Source organism: Monodelphis domestica, chromosome 1 (genome assembly GCF_027887165.1).
Source record: "Monodelphis domestica isolate mMonDom1 chromosome 1, mMonDom1.pri, whole genome shotgun sequence".
Taxonomy (NCBI): Eukaryota; Metazoa; Chordata; class Mammalia; order Didelphimorphia; family Didelphidae; genus Monodelphis; species Monodelphis domestica.
In genome coordinates, this window is record NC_077227.1 from 539,171,957 (window position 1) to 539,196,570 (window position 24,614).

At 37.0% G+C, this 24,614-nt stretch overlaps 1 protein-coding gene across 1 annotated transcript in view; it reads left to right on the forward strand.

Annotated features, from left to right (window-relative positions):
• The first annotated feature begins 1,253 nt into the window (after window positions 1-1,253).
• The window catches only part of MBOAT2 (membrane bound O-acyltransferase domain containing 2), a 226,859-nt gene continuing 203,498 nt past the window's right edge, over window positions 1,254-24,614 (forward strand). Inside the window, exon 1 of the mRNA XM_056813330.1 lies at window positions 1,254-1,270. The gene's annotated coding sequence lies outside the window, so the exon portion shown is untranslated. The remainder of the gene's footprint in view (window positions 1,271-24,614) is intronic.

Consider the following 24,614-nt stretch of genomic DNA (forward strand, 5'->3'; position numbering starts at 1 on the left):
CAGATATAATTAAACCTTAGCCCACATATGCCAAGAGAACTTATTGAATTCCTTTAAATTCAGCCACCAGCACTAAGGGGAGTCCCAAATACTGTTTCTTCAAGAGAATGCAGAAACTTAGTTTGTGCTTTGTTGTTGTTTGTGTGTTTTTTTTTGTTGCTGTTGTTGTTGTTTGCAAACCAGCCATTCTTCACATACCTATTCATAACCCAGAGAGTGAGATCATGCTTCTAAAATTGTGTGATTAATTATCAGCTTCCCTGCTGGGACTAAGAATGGGTATGAAAGCTTTCAGGATGAAAGCAAGAGCCTTTGGAAAGGTTTTTAATGGAAGCGTCTAAGTTTCAGATTATCATTTGAAGTCCTTTATATAACTCTATGTTGTTATTTTTTCCTCTCAGAACTTACTACTTGGAGCTGAGATTTATGAGCCATGTAAAAGGATATGACTACTAAAGTCCTACTCTGATGCTTCATTGTGATTTTGAGAGATCCCAAGTTCTCAAAGTCTCAGAGGTACAAATTTTGGCAGTTCCTAACTGCAGGCCTTTTAACAGGTTTTTACGTCTGGTCCAAGGACCAACCTTGCTAAAAGCAAAGGATCAGTGTCCTTTTTTGAACTGTAGCATAGTCACTATTAAATGATATTAAAAGCTGTAATTTAATAAGTCTCATGAGAAAATGCTTGCTTCCCAAAAAGAGATTATAAATTTAAGGGCCTTTCTCCTGAAGATATTTGGGTTAAAATGAAAATATGGTATGTAAAACATTAAAATTTTGTGAAGATTGAATTTATCTCTCCCCTGATTGTAACAATGAAGGTATTTAGCTCTTCCTTTATTGGGAAGATTGAATTGTAATCCACAATCTATTTTTAGATTTTAATCCTCAAAAAGGTGATAACTCAGTATTTTCAGTAGATCTACCCATTTTAACTACAAAAAGGTGTTAAGTAACTACAAAAGGTGAACTAACCCAAAAAAGGCATTAAATAACCCAAAAAGGTATAATCTAACCAAAGAAGGTGTGAATTAAAGAGTGGGCAGTCCTGGAGAGGAGTGTCTGCTGTGATTGGTAGATGTGAAATTTAGGGGAGTGACACAAGAGAAAAAGATCTTTAAAAAAAAGAGGATCAGAGGCCAGAAGAAGATATTTGATTCCAGGAGATCAAGGAGCTCTCTGACTCAGAGGAGAGACTGGAAGACAGACACTTGAGGAATGACTGGAAGACAGACACCCAGACTTCTTTCCTTTTAGACGGTCACTGTTGGTGAGTGAAAGGCTGACTTAGTGACCTGCCTTTCTCGTAGGTGTAAAACTCCGAGAAAGGCTCATGGTCTTGAAACCCTTTTCCCTGATTAGGGCCTTAGTATTTCTACCTGGCTCAGAGGAAGCCGGAGTTTCTTTCCTCTCTCTCTCTCTCTCTCTCTCTCTCTCTCTCTCTCTCTCTCTCTCTCTCTCTCTCATTCCTTAATATCTTCCTTCTATTGTAAATAAACTACCATAAATTCCATTTACTTTAGTAATTCATTTTGGGATTTAGAAATTAAATCCCTGGCGACCACCTATATAAATATTCAGAGTCCAAACACAATTTTTTTTAACAATTTCTAATGGATTTCAATGGACTTTTCCTTAATATGGAAACATATTTGCCTTATTTCTAAAAGGCAATATTGTGAAACAGAATGTAACTTTCAAGCTAGAGAAAGAAATTGACCTCTCAGCTAAAAAAGTTATACCCACAAGCAAATATGAAGAACTAAGTTTTTATTGTTGTTTTTAAAGAAGGGAAGGATAGGTGGAAGAAAGCAGACAGGACAAGGATGTATAAGAAGAGCTGAATTAAGGAAATGAGAGGAGCTAGACATAATATTCATAATCACCTGTTAACTTGGAAATAACACAGAACTGCTAAAGTACTCAGAAAAACCAAGTCTTTAATCAGGAGAAGGATAGTTCCAAATATTTGGCCAGAGCCCAGCACCAAAAACCCTTACAGGATCTACATCCTGGAACTATGAGAACAGTATCCCTGGGAGAATCATTGCACTAGATGACAGCTCTGAGGAACAATGGAATTTGGGAAACTTATATACCTTTTGGGGAACTAAGGGACAGGGAAATATGATTGATTGACATTACCATGGCTACAAGGAAAAAGGAGTGTCAAAGCTACACTGACAAGATATAATCATGTCTGGGAAAGACAACAAGAGGCTAGGATGCAAGGGAGTGGACTACCTACAATGAATACTAAAGGGAAATATTCAGACAAGGGCTAGGCTACCTGGGAAAGGGACTTTTGATACAACGGGAGAAACTATCAGGACAAAAGGGTACTTAATATTTGCTTAGGTGGGTAGCTCCTAACTAGGGCCATTAAGTATATTATGGTCTATTATTCAATCTGAAATAGCTAAGTCTGAAACTTCTCTTGGAACATATTCTCACAGGAACAGGGACAAACTTGGGGGTCTCCAGATTTCAAGTTCACACAGCTAAGGATTCAAGATCAATTAAGGAAAATGTAAAGCAATATAATACAATATCATACAAGAAAAATATACCAAATGCTTTATATGTGCAGATAAAGTACCAAAGGAAATAAAAAAATTAGATAAGAAAATGCTACTAGGAAAGCTAGTGAGCTAGAGGTCTTCAAACAAAAACTAGACAATCATTTATTGGATTGTTTATTTTATTATATCTTTGGGTTGAAGTGGATGGCTTCTGATGTGCCTTCCAGTTCTGAAATGTTGTGATGCTATCATTTCTTGCCCTTGAGGAGCTTACCATCTAATAGGAGCTTAATATATAATCAAATCAAATTCCCAAAGTAATAAACATTTATTTGATACAAAAGATTGTGCTATATCTGGAGATACAATAAGTAAAAAGAAAAAAGAAGGATAGCTAGATGATTCAGTGGATAAAGAACTAGGCCTAGAGACAGGAGGTCCTGGGTTCAAATGTGACCTTAAACACTTCCTAGATGTGTGACCCTGATCAAGTCGCATAGTTGCATAGCCCTCACTACTGTTCTTCCTTAGAACTGATACTTAGTAAGACAGAAGGTAGGGGTTTTAAAAAAGAAAGGGAGGGAGGGAGGGAGGGAGGGAGGGAGGGAGAGAGGAAAAACAGTTTGCTCTCAAAGAACTGATGTTTTAATGGGAGAATGCAACATGGAAACAAATTAAATACAAACATGATAAAAGGAGGAGAGAGGGAGAGCACTAATAGCTAGGGGATCAGGTATGGCTTCCTGTAAGAATCAGTATACACCAGCACTTGAAAGAAAACAGGGATTCTAAGAGACAGAAGTAAAGAGGATAGACATTCCAAGCACCAGGGACAAACTACAAAGTATGGAGGCAGAAGATAAAGTGCCAAATTCAGGGAGCAGCAAATAGGATAGCTTAACTAGAATGAGGAGTACATGAAGAGGAAAATTTGTGAAATAAGCTTGGAGAGTAGACTAGAATCAGATTGTAAAGGGCTTTAAATGTCAAGCTGTATTTTGTCCTAGGAGCAAAAAGGGGACATTGGAGATTATTAAATTTAGAGAGAAATTGTTAGAATTAGGTATTGTGAAGATTACTTTGGCAGATGGTTTAGAGAGGAAAGAAATGAGAACTAGGTGGTCCAATTAGGAAGATGTTTCAATAGTAGAGGCAAGAGATGATGAAGGCTTGCTCTAAGGCAGTGATGGGCAACCTTTTGAGCTTGGTGTGTCAAAATTCACCAAAAAACGAAGCATAACTTGGGTGGTGTGTCACTTTGAGAAAAAATAATTTCATGATGGTTTATATAACAAAAATGTATAATTGTAATATATAACTGTATTTAATAAACCAAAAACTAATTATTTAACTTACCTGCTTAGTGACTTCTTTGTTCATCTGTCAGTCTGTTTCTTTTGCTGGTCTTGATATTATTTAACTTGTGTGTGGTGCCCTGAACTAAGATAAGTGAGGGGGAGGGGGAATTCTTTAACTATACTGGCTATTAGTAACTTTTTGTTGCTGAATTTCATTGGCTAAATCTTCAATTGAAGGTTGGTATTTTGAACACTTCAATCCCAAGCAAATGCTACTAACTTCATCTGTCAATCTGTTTCTTTTGATATTATTTAACACTGAGAATAAGGTCTCACAAAAGCATGTAGAGGGAAAAAATTGTGAGTAAAGCCATTGCTATATTTTTCTAGGTGCTAAAAGTGTCTGGTAATTGGTTCCAGGTACTCCATTGCACTTAGGCTGGAGCCCTGTCCAGTCTTCTTCTGGTCCCACCCCACCCCTTCCCTCCTCAGCTGGCCAGCTAGGGGCACTGCAAGAGCAGCAGCTGCCACCTGCCAGGCTGCCTGGCCTTGTGTGCTCCTTCTGTGAGCATGCTCCTCCCCCCGCCCCCTTGGGAGCCCCAGGCACTGGCACACTTGGCCTGTAGTTCACCCCCTTCCCTGCCCCTGTGGCCAGCACATGGAGCAGCCTCCCCTCCTCCACCAGGCCGGAGCATGGCCACAGCCATGGCTGCAGGAAAGTGACTCCCTGGGCGGCCTGAGGTGCGCTGAGCCTGCATGCAGTCATGTATCATTAAAAATGGCTACATGTGTCAGTGCTGACATATGTGTCATAGGTTCACCATCATGGCTCTAAGGTGACAGCCATGTGAATAGTTAGCAGACAGATGAGAGAGATGTCATGGAGGTGAAAATGACAAGAGTAGGCAAAGTTATTGAGGGTACTGAAGGAGAAGGAAGGTTCAAAGATATTGTACTAGATGTTGGGGATGCAAAGACAAAACAATGAAAATGGAGCTGTGGTGGCAAATCTGGGAAAGAGAAGGAATGATGGTGCAATCAAGAGAAATAAAGTTTGAAGGACAAGTGGATTGGGGAGGGAGAGATAAACTCTATTTTGGATATATTGAATTTGAGATGCCTATGGGACATACAGTGGGTCATAGATATGCTAATGAGGGTTAGAGTCCAGGATATATTACATATGTGTGTGTGTATTTTATATCTCTGTGTTTTATATATATATATATATGTAAAACATATGAGTATATTATGTATATATTTATATATATACATAATACGGGAGCCATCTGTGTTGCAATAATAATTGAACCCATTAGATCTATTAAAGAGCTCAGTGAAGTAGGGCATGGAGAGGGAAAAGAAGAAAATCCAGGACAGAGTCTTTGGGAACACCCAGTGTTAAGAAATAGGACAAGGATGATAATCCAGCAAGGGAGACTGGTACAATACAGAGTAAAGGTATGTATGAGAGTAAGTGTGATGTAGATGGAAAAGAATCCAAGGAATGAAGAGAGATAACCCAGAAAAGGGATGACTGCTAGAGCAAGGTCCTAGAGGAGATGAGAAGGAATGGAACCAGGGACTTAGCCCTAGAGATAGCTCAGTAGTATAATACATAAGAGCATTGGTCCTGGAATAAGGAAGACCCGGGTTTAAATGCATCCTCAGATACTAACTAGCTTTGTGAGCCTGGGCAAAGAATTCAACCTCTCTCTGCCTCAGTTTCCTCAACTCTAAAATAGAGATAACAGCACCTACCTCCCAGTTGTGAGAATCAAATGAGATAATAGCATTGTGCTTAGCACATGGTAAGCACTTAGTAAAGGCTTGTTTCCTTCCTCCCTTCTTTCATTTGGTAGTAGTAGCACTAGCTCTTCTATTGTGATTGGAAGAAGGTGGAGAAAGAGTATTGAAGGTTTGCCTGAAGAGGGCAGCTGAAGTAACTTATGTCATATGGCCTCAGTCTTCTAAATCAAACTCAAATATATACAGAGCCACTAAATCTTATGTAAGCATTCCTACTGCCCTCATGTTGACTTAGAAAGCCACATACTAACATTATTTTTGCTCTATTTAATTTTTATAAAATTTTATTAAACATTTCCCAATTTCATTTGACTCTGACTCTGCTGTATTTGGGAGTGTTGTGACTGGGCAGTGGGCTACATGTTTGATACTTCTAAGTGACATTGAAAGCTAAGTCTTTCCCAGTAAGTAGAGTGTAGCTTGCAGGAAGGTATAAGAGGAGGGGGGAAAAGTTTCATACAATTTTGGATTAAGGCAAGGAATGGATACAGATAAAGTACAAGGAGAAGTGAAAAGCTATAAAGGCCCAGCTGAAGTCAAGAGTTGTGAATTTGTAGTGGGTAAAATCAGTTTAATTTCATAACTTTTCCCATTGATGTTGAGAATCTCTTGAGCAGAAACAGAGAAATTAGATGATGGATCTTACAGAGGGATGTTTTGAAGGTCGGACAAGCAGGGGATTCAAGAGTAGCGGCTGGTAGGGGCAGCTGGGTAGCTCAGTGGATTGAGAGTCAGGCCTAGAGATGGGAGATCCTAGGTTCAAATCTGGCTTCAGACACTTCCCAGCTGTGTGACCCTGGGCAAGTCACTTCACCCCCATTGCCTAGCCCTTACCACTCTTCTGCCTTGGAGTCAAATACACAGTATTGACTCTAAGACGGAAGATAAGGGTTAAAAAATAAAAGAGTAGCAGCTGGTAACATTTTTAAAGAAGCAGACCATGGGGACAAGATGGGATATGGAGGCAAGTGAGGCTGGAGTAGGAGAGACATAGTGGAAGGACAGAAATAAGGAACCAAAGAGTATGAGCAAGACAATAGCAGAGGACTAGACTAGCAGACTGTAATCTGAAAACAGAATTCTAACATTCTATTTTCTGACAGTGATCCCATTTTGAGTGACAGTAAGAAGTCTAAACTATGGACATAGGAAGATGTGCTGCTGATTTATGGTGGAGAAGGTCTTTTCAGGTGAAAAGGCTGAGGGGTTATGTGGTCAGTTTGCAACAGAAATTGTCAATATGAATATTTGATACCATGATGGTAAAAACCAGAGATGGGGAAGAGAGGAAGAACAGGAGCCAAATGTAAGTCATTGAAAACATATGATGAATAGATCTTTAAGTCACTAGACCATAGGTACAAGACCTATAATGGCCATACTTTCTAGTATTACCTTCCTCATTTTATATATAAAGAAATTAAAGCCTTAGAGGAGGGGTTATTAATCTTTTGTATATTTCCTGGGCTGCTTTGGCAACAGAGTAAAGGCCTACTATAGATCTCTTCTCAGAATAATGTTTTTAAATGAATAAAATTAAGTATATAGAATTTCAAGGGAAACCAATTATGTTGATATGTGGGTTTAAAAAATATATATACATATATATTTTAATTGGTGGACCTCAGGTTGAGAATTGCTGACCTAGAGGTTACGTGGCTTGACCATAGATAGCTAGTAAAGAAAATCAAGATCTGAACTCAAATTCTCTGGCTCCAAATCTGGTGTTATTCCTACCTCACCATGACAAAGAGATAAAACATTGACAGCAGGACAGCAACAAGGATGAGGGGACAGTATATGCAGATTTCACAGAGCTCAAAAATGTCTTTGAGGAAAGATAGTCAAAGAATGTTCTGGAAAGTATTAGAATGAAAAATACAGTCTGCTAGAAACAGAGGAGAAAGGATTCCTAAGCAAGAACAAACTGGTCATCATTGCAAATGGTAAGCACAGTGCTACCCTGATAATAGTTTTGATCAGAAGCCAAATACAGGCTGTATCTGGGGCCCAGACAGGAAAGGGCTTTACTTATGCTGTAGTGGAAAGAAAATCTGATTTGGAGTTAGGAGGCTTGGGTTCAAATTTCAAGTCTGCTACATACTAGTCATTTTATCTCCTGAGCCTTATCTGATTCCTTATCTGTAAAATGATGCAACTGGACTAGATAATCTTTAAGGCTCCTTTTAGCCTGAATAGGCAATGAACACAGTAATTCTTCAGGTGGCTAAAGGCTGTGACTAGTTTAAACTTAGGATGGGAGAAAGAAGGGGAAAACTAACTCAAGAATAATTTGGATTAAAATGCCTGAGAAAGGACTTTGAGCTAAAGGGATATAATGAAAGTCTGTTTAATCTTTTTAAACTCATGCAAAGCTATGAAATATGAAACTGTACTTGCAATATGCTTCATCTTTGCATAGCTTTTTTTTTTAAATCTCAAAATTCTCTCATCCTATAATAAAATTTAGTACGCCTTAGTCTCTACTAGGATTCATTCCTCTTAAATCTCTTCTCCATCTCCACAGTAAGTTTCCTAGCTCCCATTTCATTTTCCTCTTGTCCCAATCTTGAACCTATACTTAACCAGTTCTACTGTGCACTGTCTTCTCAAATTCCTTGCACCTTCTCCTATTGCTATTTATGCCTTGCCAACAACTCCCAACCTTGGATTACCCCCCTGACCATCTTCATCTTTCACTAAAATTGCTTCAGAGCAATGAGTATTGGAGGAAGTCATGGGAACATGCTGACCCAGCCTACTACAGATTTATATCACCTAATCTCAACTGTGGCTTCATAGCCAAAAGTCATTCTTTCTATTCTTCCCTAAATTGCTTGTTTTTGACATTACCCGTATCAGGCATTCCACACTTCTTCCCAAGATTGCCACAGTATGTTTCCCTCTTATTCTCAGCAGAAAACTGAGCCTCATACTTTACTTATATAAAATGGCACTGACCAATTAGGATCCAGTTCTGGGAGCACAAGGGTTTGGTGAACCTACTTCTGAAAATTACAATTTATGCATAATTGAGGGACCTGTCTCTTCTCATCAGAGCTTACACAGGCATTCTGAATCTGTTTCCTGTTCTTTCTTCCTTACTGAAGGGAAAGCCTTTTGTTTTTTAATAATATAATTTGATTATATCAAAATAAAAAGGGTTTGTACAAAAAACCCCAATGTAACCAAAATTAGAAGAGAAACCACAAACTAGGGAGTGGGGATTTTAAAACAAATTTCTATGACAAAAGTCACATTTCTCATACATATAAAGAACTGTAAAATTTATAAGAATACAAGTCATTCCCCAATTGACAAATGGCCAAAGGATATGAAGAGAGTTTTCAGGTGAAGAAATCAAAGCTATCAATAAACATAAGGAAATGCAAAATAAAACAACATTGAGGTACTATCTCACACCTATAAGATTGGCTAATATGTCAGTAAAGGAAAATGATAACAGTTGGAGGGGATGTGGGGCATTAATGCATTGCTGGTGGAGTTGTGAACTGATCCAACAATTCTGGAGGGCAATTTGGAATTATGCCCAAAGGACAATAAAACAATGTATATCCTTTGACCCACTAATACTACTATTAGGTCTGTATCCCAAAGAGATTTTTTTTTAATGGGAAAGGACATGTTTGGACAAACATATAGCTGCTCTTTTTTGGAGTGTCAAAGAATTGGAAATTAAAGGGATATCCATCAATTGGGGAATGACTGAACAAATTGTGGTATATGATAATGATGGAATACTATTATACTGTAAGGAATGATGAACAAGATGATTTCAGAAGGAAGTGTAAAGACCTACACAAACTAATGTAGAGTGGAATAAGTAGTATGCTGTACACAGTAACAGTATGGAATGATCAAATGTGAAAGACTTACCTACTCTCAGCAATACAATGATCTAGGGCAATTCTGAGGGACTTATGACAAAGAATTCTGTCCACCTCCAGAGAAAGAACTGTTGGAATAGGAAAGCAGATCAAAGTATATGATTTTTCACTTGTTTATTTGGGTATATGTTTTGGGGTTTGGGTTTTATGAGATTATTAATTTGTAAAAAGGAACAATATGGAGATACATTTTGCATATTACATGTATAACACAGATTGAATTGCTTGTCAGATCTGGGAGGCAGGAGGGAAGAGAAGGAGTGAGACAATTTGGTTCATATAGCTTCAGAAAACATATGGAAATTTGTTATTATATATAATTGGTAAAAATAAAATAAAATAAATGTAGCGTGATTCTTAGCATCTTCTACTTAATTTTCTGCCATTGTCACTGCAGAGCAGAAGAAGTTTGTACAGGACTGAAGACGAATGCGGTATTTTATTTTGTGGTATGTTACTATCATAGCTAAAGAATCCATCACTAAATAGTCTACTATTGGTGAGCCTCTCCATACTCTGAGATGTTAGTCCTCTGAAAGCAAATAATCTGTTGCTAAGACCATATTCAGCATAGTAGGAATTTGAACTCTGCTGACATCATTACTGAGAACTAAGGGTCACCTACCCGATATATTAATATATTAAAACAGAACTTTGTAGTAATAATGCTTATAGAAAGTCTAAAGCTCATGTTATTCTCTGCTCCCTTTATGATGGGGCATTTTTAATGAGATTGAGTGGATAACAGACCTCTTTACTCTCTAGATTTTTTCCTTCACTATGTAATTTTGCTTCCATCATAGTCCTTCTCTCATGTCCCATTGTTGGATGGAGGTGACCCAAGGTTCTCCAGGGCCATGCCAGTGGAACCCAAGCTATTCCTACAAAGCTGAAAAGGCTTTAAAGAATGAACCTTCTTTTATGTGGCTATTTTGTACTTAGTACAATGAATTTCTTGGCAAAGATACTGAAGTGGTTTGCCCATGGGTACAAACAAACAGTGCTTTTACTAAAATATATTCCAATACCCACAGGTAACTAGGCAGCTCTGAAGGTAGTTTAAAAAGCTGCTTACGAAGTTAAAAATCACAATCCAGGTCAAAAGCAGCTGACAAGGAGATTCCTCAGGAGTCTCCTGAGCTCTCCATCAAAGTCCCAGATGGAGCCTGGGGAAAACTATCTAACTTTTCTCTATGGGTAGGTAGCCTGCAGCGTGACGAATTTTGGGGCTAGTGCAGCTCTTAAAGCTTTTTTTCTTTCTTTTTTTTTTTAATAAGCTGCAGAGGAGTTGGCCTCTGCATCATTGGAAGGAGTGCCCATAGCAATAAAATTACCTATCCTGGAAGTGTTACTTTCAAGGGAAAGATCCAAACAAAATAAGTATTCATTATCCAAAAAAGGAATAAGCACCAATAACAGCTAGGTATGCTAAGATGTACAAAGTGTTTTATATACATTTTATCATTATATTCTTAGCTCCCTTCAAAGCAAAGTTCAGATGGCATCTTCTCCATACCTTTCCTGATTTACCCTCCTATTCAAGTTGTTAACTTTCTTCCTCTCCATTTGTATCCCATATGCTCCTTGTTGTTCAATTGTGTCTGACTCTTCATGACCCCATTTGGGGTTTTCCTGGGAAAGATATTGGAGTGGTTTGTGATTTCCTTCTCCAGCTCATTTTACAGATGAGGAAACTGAGACAACAGGGTTAAGTGATTTGTCCAGGGTCACATAAGCTAGTGGCTTAAAGTCATATTTGAACTCAGGTACTCCACTATGCCACCTAGCTACTTCTTATAATTTTATATTTAATTATATATCTGTATTCTCCAAGTAGAATGTAAGCTCCTTGAGGGCAGAAGGATTTAAAAAAAAATTATATCCCCATCAGTTAGCACTGTACTTTGCACACAATCAGTGTTTCTATCTTTAAATCTTGAATTATTTTGAAGACTGAAGGGAACAAGAATTTCTTAAGTACCTGCTATATTCCAGAGAGTGCTATGAACACTTTAGGCATGTCTCGTTTGATCCTCTCAATAACCTAATAAGGAAGGTGGTATTATCCCTATTTTACAGTGAGGAAATTGAAACAGGAAGAGGTTAAGAGACTTACCCTCGGTCACATTGGTAAGAAGGACTTGAAGCCACATTAGAATTTAGGTCTTCCTGATTCCAGTCTCAGCTCTCTTTCTACTACACCAAAAAACCACTTACTGTTTTATTTCTTACTTTATACCTGTTGGCATTGTATGGTAGGGGTTGTAGGAACTGGATCTAAACATTTTTTTTCCAAACAACAAATATTCAAGATTTTTTTTTGAGCTATAACAAAGAGGTACTACTAGAAAAGAGGACCTCTGTAGAAAGTGATCAACTCCACCCACTGCAGAAACAAGCAAGGGAGCTAAGGTATGGGAGGCATCTCTGTAGGGATGCTCAGAGATGAGATACAGGAAATAATGAAAGGCAGAAGTACTGCAATAAAAAGTATAGGAGTCAGGGTCATGGAGGACAGAGAAGGATCTGTAAAAAGTGACCATCATCTCCTGGGAGTTTAAAAAAAAACTATAGGAGATGGAGTGCAATGGAGAGGAGCAAATCCTTCCTCTTCACACTCCACCACCCCTAAAGCCCAACCAAGGGCAATACAGTAAGTCAGAGACTGTCAGTGGCTGCCTCATAGCAAGCATTAGAAAAACAAAAACAAAAACAACCAAAAACCCCTTACCGTCTATCTTAGAATCAACACCGTGCATTGGTTCCAAGGCAGAAGAGCAGAAAAGGTTAGGCAATGGGGGTTAAGTGACTTGCCTAGTAAACAGCTAGGAAGTATCTGAGGCCAAATTTGAACCCAAGACCTCCCATCTCTAGGCCTGGCTTTCAATCCCACTGAGTTACCTACCTGCCCCCATAGTGAGCACTTGTTGATGCTTGTTGAAAAACTTTAATAGTCTGAGGATGGGGTATGATGGCTTACTAGAAGAGGAAGCTTTTGAATTCTCTAGGGACTTATATATGAATCATTTCTGTATCCATTAATTTTTAAATAAGTTACTCTTATGTTTCAAGTCTTGTTAACCTGAAAGCTTATAAAAGGAGTTGATGAATACTCTTCAGAAAATGCCAGGCACTGGCCTTTCAAGTTTTCACTTGGATAGGGGCAATGATTCAAGGAAAGAAAAGGTCCCCGAAGTGTTCCTGGGTTCTTTGTCAGAAGAGAGTCTCTAAAACAAGAGTGCTAGATACAGTCAATGCATGAACATATTGGAAAGAAGAATTAAAGTGATTTGTTCATTCAATGATTGAACTCATAAAGGAAGGGGGGGGGCTTGATAATCCTGCTACTAAAATTAAAAAGCAATTTGCTGCCCCTGAAGTTTTTTTGAGGCAATGAGAGGATGTGATTCTTCCTTCTCAATTCAGTTGATATAATTATAGAATATGACCACGGATGAAGAGCTTATCATTCCTAGCAAGGTATTACTAACGGCAAAATGTTGGCACTCTTAGAAATCCCTTTATGAAGTGTGAACCCCATTGGTTTCATAGATCAGAATCAAAAATTGGAAATCCTTTGTAGGTCTTTGACTGGCTAAACCTTGGAAGGAATTTCAAGATGGAAGGCATTTATAGAGGAAAACCCTGTATCTGACCTAGAAACAAGCAGACTCACTTCCTCTAACTGGCCATATCATTTTCCAGAAGAACTAGACCAGAAGAAACCCCTATAGCCAGCAAAAATTTATTTGAGTTTTTGTGGCAATGACAACTTTTCTGAATGGCATTTGTTAGCATCCTGCTTAGAGTACCATAATAATTCCTAAAAAGAAGTTATATTGGAGATTTCTGCAGTAAGATCAGAGGTTATGGACACACATTCTGGATAGATCCAGAGACTTGAGGAAGGAAGCAGCTTCAAAGAGTAAGTCAGAGAGAGCTGGTCCTGATTGAGGTCCAAGTTGTGAAGAGTTGACACAGTTGGATTTGATCTGGGATCCTAGCTGACCAACACACCCAGCAGAGACACTACACAGCTAAACATTGAGAATATTGCTTTTACATGTGTATATTTAACACATCTTGCATGCAATCACAAATTTTTTACATAGTTTAATAAATGTTGTTGAATGGAATAACTGTTTTGAGGAAACTGCATTATTTGAAATAGCAGCAAATTTAAATGTTTGGTTCACATCACTTTCATTAAAATGTGAGCAAGTGTGGGGCAGCGAGGTAGCACACAGGCTTGGAGATGGGAGGTCCTGGGTTCAGATCTGACCCCTGTGTGAATTTAATATAAATTGTACCCTTTTTTCTTTTTAGAAAGTTTTGAAAATCCATCAGTCTCAGCTCTATGCCTTTAATGGGGCACCCATGCTTATTATGGGAAGATGCTATAGGTCTCCTGGCTCCCTGGCATCTGGGAAGATATTTGCCTCTTGTCCCAAGAGACTCCTGGTATCCCCAAAACCCTCCTCTGACCAGACTGAGATCAAGTTTGTCCAACCTGGTAGACACAAAATGACTGACATCACTGGAGTTATGTCAGGGATAGTAGGACAAGGCAGGTTTCATGGACTGGGAACTTCCCTGGAGGGGCAACTGGCACAAAATCTTTGGCTAGGAAGCACCTCGCTGGCCTTTTGACTTTTCTAACAGAGTCATGAGGGGAGCAGCAACTCACATTAGCTAGGTGAGGTGATGTGACTATGAGTCTTTATCTCTCTCCAACTTCAACTCTTATTATGTAATAAACAATTATAAATTAATATACAATCTCCAGAGAATTTTAATCTGAACACCTCAGATACTTCCTAACTGTGTGACCCTGGACAAGTCATTTAATTCCAATGGGCTAGCCCTTTCAGCTCTTCTGCCTCAGAACTGCTACTTAGTATTGATTCTAAGACAGAAGGTAAGGGTTTTTTTTTGTTTGTTTGTTTATTTGTTTGTTTTGCTTTATTTTTTTATTTTTTTTTATTTTAAGGAGAAGAGGTACTCCAGAGGGGTAGAAGACATCATTGGGTATGTATGTGAGAAAAAAATTACATGCAAAAATAGTAAACTGTGAGACAATATAAATATTAAAACTTTCTCTGTTTGATGTTCCATTAAGTGGAAATACAATAGCCACTATTGTTATACAAAGATTTTAAAATATCTAATGAATTTTTATCTTTGAAAAACTACTCCAAAGAATATTTTTCTTAAAGTTTTTCAGGCAGAAGTACAGAAAGAAAAAAAAAAGATAAACTGGTGGTTACACCCCCCACCCCACCTGAATAGCTATTATACTGGTTCTGCTGATGAAAACCTGTTGGGCGATTACTGCAATCTCAGCAGTTTTGTTACTAAAATTCTATTCAGGGGTCACCCTTCCCCCAGAAGCAACAAAATTGCTCACTCCAGGTTTGTTATCCTTGAAGCTATTTAGGCAGGGAAGTGGGAGGAGATCCTTGTACAGTATATGTGGCTAAAGGCCAATGTCTCTGGATGTACCATCACTGTTCCTATTCAAGTCTGTGGGAGTTAAATATGTGTATTTGAGAACAGGACTTGGACTTAAGTCAGGAATCCTGACAAGGAGCCTGTTGTGTTGGCTATCAGTAAAAAACAGGCATGGGATCAAGCAGACATTTAACATGACAGTCTTTTATTGCTGCAAAATTACAGTGGGACATTACTGTAAATCATTCTAGCGCACAAACTACAGGAATTTAAAAGGACAAAAACAATCCCCAAAAGTCTAACAATGGGTTAGAGTTCAGACCAGAATATATAATACTATTTTCCTGTTGGTTAACTATTTTGTAAATCAATAAGGTTTGCAAGTCCCTTTGTAGGGTCATCTCTGTATAAAGTGAGTTGATGTAGAAATACCAGGTGATTTCACTTTTAAGTAACCAGGAAAGAATTTTTTAATCTTTTACCTAATGGCTCTGGTGGGTACCTCTGATAAGGAAGCACAATAAAAAAAAAAATCACCACCACTTGGCTCCAGGAAGGATACTATTAATGATTTTCCTTTTTTTTTTTCTCCAAAATCATCCTAGGAACCATACTTCTGACTGTGCTCAATAAGGCAATGCCTTATTGATCCATCTGAACTCTGGCCCCAGTTACTGTGGTAGGAATTTATCTTGAACTAGCTACATAATTCCTAGTAAAGACTACCTCTTCTGCTAAAAATGAGCATGGGCAGAATTTGGGGGTTTTTTTGTATTGAATGTCTTCAATTAAACATGACAACAAACAATCAAGATTCAAGTGTTAAGATGCTGCACCATTGGTAATTCACCAGCATTATTACTCTTCTTATTGAATATATAGTAATATATTGAGTGATAGAGATCAGGAAAGTTTTCACTTTTTGTTTTTGTACAGTCCTCTCTAAAATTTCTTCAGAAACCTATACTATCATTTTCGTCTCATTATTTTCTTTAAAATTGTAAAACATGATTGATGACAGATTGGATAAAGTTACTGTCCATGAGTTCCTTAATTTTAGCAAAGGTTAATGTAGACCCACCATCAGAAAAAAGTAGCTAGGTAGAGGCCTATGGTTGAACTAGATTCATTTGTTAATTTTAAGTCATTTTGAGGAGTATATAACAATCAGTGAATTAGGATAGCAACAATATCAACAGAAGGTAATGGTTTAAAAAACAATGAGCATATTTTCTTGACTTCTCATTCACACATATTTTACTCTATCTTGTATTAGTTATTTGTATACTTCTATCTCCGGTTAGATTATAAGCTCTTTCAAAATAAGTTCAGTACCTTCTTTATTTATTTATAGCATTTCAGTACCTAGTATAGTGCTTTACATATATATGTATCTTATTTTTTTTTATTTGGTCATTTTCAAACATTATTCACTGGAGACAAAGATCATTTTCTTTTCCTCCCCTCCTCCCTCCACCACTCCCATAGCCGACACTCCATTCCACTAGGTATCACATGTGTCCTTGATCTGAACCCATTTCCATGTTGTTGGTATTTGCATTAGAGTGTTCATTTAGAGTCTCTCCTCAATCATATCCCCTCAACCCCTGTCAAGCAGTTTCCTTTTCTCAGTGTTTTTATTCCCACAGTTTGTCCTCTGCTTGTGGATAGTGTTTTTTCTCCTAGATCCCTGCAGGTTGTTCAGGGACATTGCATTGCCACTAATGGAGAAGTTCATTACGTTCAATTGTACCACAGTGTATCAGTCTCTGTGTACAATGCTTTCCTGGTTCTGCTCCTTTCACTCTGCATCACTTCCTGGAGGTTGTTCCAGTCTCCACAGAATTCCTTTACTTTATTATTCCTTTTAGCACAATAGTATTCCATCACCAACATATACCTGAATTTGCTCGGCCATTCCCCAACTGAAGGGCATCCCCTCATTTTCCAATTTTTTGCCACAACAAAGAGCGCAGCTATGAATATTCTTGTACAAGTCTTTTTCCTTATTATCTCTTTGGGGTACAAACCCAGCAGTGCTATGGCTGGATCAAAGGGCAGTCTTTTATCGCCCTTTGGGCATAGTTCCAAATTGCCCTCCAGAATGGTTGGATCAATTCACAACTCCACCAGCAATGAATTAATGTCCCTACTTTGCCACATCCCCTCCAGCATTCATTACTTTCCTTTGCTGTTATGTTAGCCAATCTGCTAGGTGTGAGTTGTTTTGATTTGCATATCTCTGATTATAAGAGATTTAGAACACTTTTTCATGTGCTTATTAATAGTTTTGATTTCTTTATCTGAAAACTGCCTATTCATGTCCCCAGCCCATTTATCAATTGGAGAATGTCTTGATTTTTTTGTACAATTGATTTAGCTCTTTGTAAATTTGAGTAATTAAACCTTTGTCAGAGGTTTTTGTTATGAAGATTGTTTCCCAATTTGTTGCTTCCCTTCTGATTTTAGTTACATTGGTTTTGTTTGTACAAAACCTTTTTAATTTGATGTAGTCAAAATTATTTATTTTACATTTTGTGACTCTTTCTAAGTCTTGCTTGGTTTTAAAATCTTTCCCTTCCCAAAGGTCTGACGTATACTATTCTGTGTTCACTTAATTTACTTATAATTTCCTTCTTTATGTTCAAGTCATTCACCAATTCTGAGTTTATCTTGATGTAGGGTGTGAAGTGTTGATCCAAACCTAATCTCTCCCACACTGTCTTCCAATTTTCTCAGCAGTTTTTATCAAATAGTGGATTTTTGTCCCAAAAGCTAGGGTCTTTGGGTTTGTCATATACTGTCTTGCTGAGGTCATTTACCCCAAGTCTATTCCACTGATCCTCCTTTCTGTCTCTTAGCCAGTACCAAATTGTTTTGATGACCACTGCTTTATAGAATAGTTTGAGATCTGGGACTGCAAGTCCTCCTTCCTTTGCATTTTTTTTCATGATTTCCCTGGATATCCTTGATCTTTTATTCTTCCAAATGAACATAGTTATGTTTTTTTCTAATTCAGTAAAGAAGTTTTTTGGTAGTTCAATGGGTATGGCGCTAAATAAGTAAATTAATTTGGGTAGGATTGTCATTTTTATTATTTTAGCTCATCCCACCCATGAGCAATCAATGTTTTTTGAATTGTTTAGAACTAGTTTTAACTGTGTGGAGAGTGTTTTGTAGTTGTGTTCATATAGTTCCTGTGTTTGCTTCAGCAGATAGATTCCTAAGTATTTTATATTGTCTAGGGTAATTTTAAATGGAATTTCTCTTTCTAATTCTTGTTGCTGAGATTTGTTGGAGATATATAGAAATGCTGATGACTTATGTGAGTTTATTTCATATCCTGCAACTTTGCTAAAGTTGTTGATTATTTCCACTAGCTTTTTAGTTGATTCATTAGGATTCTTTAAGTAGACCATTATATCATCCACAAAGAGTGATAGCTTGGTCTCCTCATTGCCAATTTTAATACTTTCAATTTCTTTCTTCTCTAATTGCTGCTGCTAGTGTTTCTAGCACAATGTTAAATAATAGAGGTGATAATGGGCATCCTTGTTTCACTCCTGATCTTATTGGGAAGGCTTCTAGTTTATCCCCATTGCAGATGATGTTTGCTGATGGGTTTAGATATATACTGTTTATTATTTTTAGGAAAGGCCCTTCTATTCCTATACTTTCTAGTGTTTTCAATAGGAATGGGTGTTGTATTTTATCAAAGGCTTTTTCTGCATCTATTGAGATAATCATGTGATTTTTGTCGATTTGCTTGTTAATATGGTCAATTATGTGGATGGTTTTCCTAATATTGAACCATCCTTGCATTCCTGGTATGAATCCTGCCTGGTCATAGTGGATAACCCTTGTGATGACTTGCTGGAGTGTTTTTGCTAGTATCCTATTTAAGATTTTTGTGTCTATATTCATTAGGGAGATTGGTCTATAGTTTTCTTTCTCTGTTTTTGACCTGCCTGGCTTTGGGATCAGTACCATGTTTGTGTCGTAAAATGAATTTGGTAGAACTCCTTCTTGGATTATTCTGTCAAATAGTTTGCATAATATTGGGATTAGTTGTTTTTTGAATGTTTGATAGAATTCACTTGTGAACCCATCTGGACCTGGGGATTTTTTCTTAGGGAGTTCTTTGATGGCTTGTTCAATTTCTTTTTCTGATATGGGGTTGTTTAGGTAATTTATTTCTTCCTCTTTTAGTCTAGGCAATTTATATTTTTATAAGTATTCATCCATATCACCTAAATTGCCATATTTATTGCCATATAATTGGGGATAGTAATTTTTAATGACTACCTTAATTTCTTCTTCATTAGAGGTGAGGTCTCCCTTTTCATCTTGGATACTGTCAATTTGGTTTATTTCTTTCCTTTTTTTAGACTGACTAATACTTTGTCTATTTTATTTGTTTTTTCAAAGTACCAGCTTCTAGTTTTATTTATTAAATTAATAGTTCTTTGACTTTCAATGTTATTAATTTCTCCTTTGAGTTTTAGGATCTCTAATTTAGTCTTTATCTAAGGATTTTTAATTTGTTCGCTTTCTAATTTTTAAATTTGCATGCCCAATTCATTGACCTCTGCCCTTCTTAATTTGTTAATATATGAACTCAAGGATATAAATTTCCCCCTGAGTACTGCTTTGGCTGCATCCCATAGGTTTTGAAAGGATGTCTCATCATTATCATTTTCTTCAAAGAAGTTATTAATTGTTTCTACAATTTGTTCTTTAACTAACCGGTTTTGGAGAATCATATTGTTTAATTTCCAATTAATTTTTTATTTACCTCTCCATGTTCCCTTACTAATTATTATTTTCATTGCATTGTGATCTGAGAAAGTTGCATTTATTATTTCTGATCTTTTGCACTTGTTTGCAATGTTTTTATGCCCTAATACATGGTCAATTTTTGTGAATGTACCATGTGCTGCTGAAAAGAAGGTATATTCCTTTTTGTCCCTATTTATTTTTCTCCACATGTCTACTAACTCTAATTTTTCTAAGATTTCATTCACTTCTCTTACCTCTTTCTCATTTTTTGGTTTGATTTATCTAGTTCAGATAGAAGAAGGTTCAGGTCTCCAACTAGTATAGTTTTTCTATCTATTTCATCCTTGAGCTCCTCTAGTTTCTCCTTTAGAAATTTGGATACTATGCCATTTGATGCATCTCTATTAACTAGATTTCTTTTTACTTTGGCTTTGTCAGATATCATGATTATAACTCCTGCCTTCTTTTTATCAGTTGATGCCCAATAGATTTGGCTCCACCCTCTTACTTTCACCCTATACGAATCTACCTTCCTCATGTGTGTTTCTTGTAGACAACATATGGTAGGGTTTTGGATTCTAATCCACTCTGCTATTCCCTTGCATTTTATGGGTGATTTCATTCCATTCACATTCAGAGTTATGATTACTAGCTGTGTATTTCCCAGCATTTTGATTTCTACTCCTGGTCCTGCCTTTTCTTCTTTCACTATTTCCTTCTACACCAATGTTTGTTTTTAATCAGTCCCCCTAGTTCCTGCCCTTATTTTACGTCCCTTTCTACCCCCTTCCTTCTTATTCCCCCCCTTATTTTCCCTGTAGTCTTTCTAAAATTACCCCCCCACCCTCTCCCTCCCTCATACTGCTTCCCTCCCCACCAGTTCGTTTGTTACCTTTCTACTCCCCTATAGGGCTCAAATCTATTCTCTGCCCCAATGGATTGAATTGTTCTTCCCTCTTTCGGTCAATTTCAAAGCATGTAAGAGCTGGTATTTCCTATCTCCGACCTCTTTACCCTTCCAGTCTATTGATGTTCACTCCCCTCCCACCACGAGCTTCTTTGTGACATATCAATTTACCCCCATTTGTTTCTTTTCCCATTTCTTTTAATATTAACCTATTTTTAGCTCTAGTTATATATATATATATATGCATACACACATGTATGTATTTATGCATGCATATATATATATATATATATATATATATATATATATATATATATATATACCTATTTATGTCTTGTCCTTTTGTCCTATACAGTTTGTCACTGTTCCCTCTAAGTGTACTATTTTTAGCTGCCCAGGAAATAGCAACAGTTTTTAAGAGTTACCAATGACCTCTTTTCTTATAGGGATACATATCATTTTAACTTATTGAGTCTCTTAAAAATTTTTTTTTGTTGTTTTGTTTTGTTTTTCTTTTTTCCCTCCTTTTAAATTACCATTTGATGATTCTCTTGAGTTCTTGGACATCAAATTTTCTGTTCAGGTCTGGTCTTTTCATTATGAATTCTTGGAATTCTATTTTGTTGAATGACCATACTTTCCCCTGTAAGAATATAGTCAGTTTTGCTGGGTAGTTGATTCTTGGTTGTAGATTGTGAATCTTAAAACTGCTCAGACTGTACCTTAGAAGATTTGGTTAAGATATTTCCCATTTTAAACAATGAAGGTACTTGGTCAGGAATGTATTGGGAACTTTAATATTACTCCACCCTACTCATTACAGTGCCTTAGGGGAAGATAAAATTGTAAACTCCTTGCTGAACAATGAAAAGTCCCCAACTCATACTTATAGTAAAGCTAGAACCTTAAGCTTGGTCTATTTTTAGATCTAATACAAAAGGGTGCTAAGTACCTATAAAGATTAAATTAATCACTAAAGGTCAAACAACTTACAAAAGGCAAGCTTAACAAAAGAGGTATGAAGTTTTAGTCTAATCAGAGAAGGTGATAACAAAAGAAGATGTGAACTAAGAATGATCAGTCCTGGGGAAAACATCTACTGTGATGGGTAGATGTGAAAATTTAGGGGAGGTGAGACAAGAGAAAATTTTCTTTAAAAGGAAGGAGCTCGAGGTGGAGTGTTTTTAGTTGGAATTTTGGAGTTAGTTAGTTTGGAGCTAGGTCTCTGAAACTCAGTTCAGGAGTTCAGGATTTCAGTGAAGGACTGGAGTTTTTCTTGGGACAAATCTTGTGGTGAGTGATTAAAGACTGACTAATCTCTCTTAAGGCTCAGGCCTAGGCCATTTGCTTAGGCCCTTCATACTATATTTCTCTTATTCTCTCTCTCTCCCTTTCCTTAATTCCTTCATTTGTATTAATTAAAATCTCCATAAAACCCTGCTGACTTGGGTATTTTCATATTTGGGATTTTTTTCCCATGGCGACCACCTATTTTTGATTAAAATCAAAACACTAAAATTATCTTTACAGTTTTGGCAATTTACAGTCTTAAAACCCACATTTTTCACGGTCATAAGACAAATTCCCTTGCTTTCTGGAATATCACATTCCATGCCTTTCAGTCCTTCAGTGTGGATGCAGCCAGATCCTGCATTATCCTCACTGTGGTTCCGTGGTATCTGAATGACTTCTTCTTGGCAGCTTTTAATATCTTTTCTTTGATCTGATAGTTCTTGAATTTGGCTATAACATTCCCAGGTGTTGTCAGTTGGGGATTAAGTACAGGAGGTGATCTGTGGATTATTTCAATCTCTACTTTTTCCTCTTGTTCTAAGATATCAGGGAAGTTTTCTTGAATAATTTCCTGTAGTGTGATGTCCAGGCTTTTTCTTTTGTCATGGTCTTCTGGTAGACTAATGATTCTTAAATTGTCTCTCCTTGAACGATTTTCTAAATCCTCTGTTTTGTGAATGAGATGCTTCATATTTTCCTCAATTTTTTCATTCTTTTGGTTTTGTTTTATAGTGTCCTGCTGCCTTGTGAGGTCACTTAATTCCAGTTGTTTTATTCTGGTTCTTAAAGACTGGATTTCATTCCTGGATTTTTGGTCATCCTTTTCCTTCTGGTCTGATTTTCTTTGGAGGTCATCTTTCATCCTGTTTACCTCGTTTTTCATCTCCTTTTTCTCATCTTTCATCTTCTTTACCTCATCTTTCATCCCCTTTGCCTCATTTTCCACCTGGTTGATTTTGGCTTTCAAGACACTATTTTCTGTTTCTAGATGACTTATCTTAGTTTTTAAGTTCTTTTCCCAATTGTCTTCAGCCTCTCTTAATTGTGTTTTGAATTGCATTTTGAGTTCTTCCAAAGCCTGTATCCAATTTGCTGGGATTTCTTATTTTTCCTTTGCTGATCCCTCCCCCTCTGTTTTGTTTGCTCTTTGCTTGTTACCTGTACAGAAGTTGTCTGTTGTAATTTTTTACTTCTTTTTCTATTGTTTTCTCATATTTACCCCTTCTTTGATTCCTGTATCTGTCTGTGCTCTTGCTCCTCTCATTTTTTTATTGTTTTGGGGCTATCAGTCTCCCCTCTTGGAGCTTTGTCAGATCTCTCAGTACAGTCTCTGGGGGAGGAATGTTGGCTTCCCTATCCTCTGGAGGCTTTTGATCGGATTAAGTTCAGCTAGGTTGGCCTGTATGTGCTCTGAGGCCAAAAACTCCTGGAAGGCTTTTGAATTGAGTCCAGAAGGAGGGTTCCCCAGCTCTGTCCTGTTGTTAAGTTTGAATTTCAGTCCCCTAGGAGCATTCAGTCCGTGTTTGGTAAGGAAGGGTTTTCAGAGGTCTGAACTTTTGCTGTTTCTAAGCTGCCATCTTGACTCCGCCCCCTATATGTATCTTATTGAATTAATTTTATTGAATTAAATCAAGAACTCTGGAGTAGTCATACAAAATCAATATTCTTTATCACTTTAAAACATTTAAATAAGTTTTTATTGATGCATTTTTATATCATTATATTGCCATCCAGCATCCCTCTCTCTAAAAGTCATTCCATATGAGTAGCATTTTTTAAGACAAAAATCAAAAAAGGAAGAATCAGCATAACTCATCAGTATATTTAAAAAGTTTAGAAATATATACAATATGTCACTTCTGCAAAGGGGCAAAGTGGAAATGTCTTCTCATATCTCTTCTTTTGAGCTATACTTGTTCTTTGTCATTTCACATTAATTTTTTTTATCTATGATTGTTCTTTCTTTTAATAGTATTGTTCTAGTCAACATAAATATTGTTTTCCTGATTCTGTTTATTTCATTCTGCAAAAGTTCATGTAGATCTTTCCATGCTTCTCTATATTCATCACATTCATAATTTTTTATGGCATAGTAATATTCCTATATCACAATTTTTTCACAACCCTGTGAGAAAGGCAAAACAAATATTATTATGCTTATTTTACAAATGAAGAAACTGAGGCTCTGGAAGTTAATGGCTTGCCTAAGACCACATAGCTAATAAATATCTGAATAAGAATGTAAATCCTATAACCAGTGTTTTTTCATACCTTGCTACTTGTCTAATGTAAAAATGAATACTTTTATAGATAATGCAGGGTTACCTGGAAGGTGTTAAAAACTTCTTTAGTGTTTTTTTTTTAAACCTTTACCTTCCGTCTTGGAATCAATACTGTGTATTGTCCAAGGCAGAAGAGTGGTAAGGGGTAGGCAATGGGGGTGAAGTGACTTGCCCAAGGTCACACAGCTAGGAAGTGCTTTAGTGTTTTTTTTTAATACATCAATGCATCTGCTTTCTGGAATGTAGGTATTCCCTCCAACAGGGCAGATCATAACAAAAGCATTCTTTCTTACTCTGTGTGACTATCCATGCCATCCATAAATCTTCCTTCCTATGCTGAAGCCCTTCTTCTTAGTCCTCTTGAT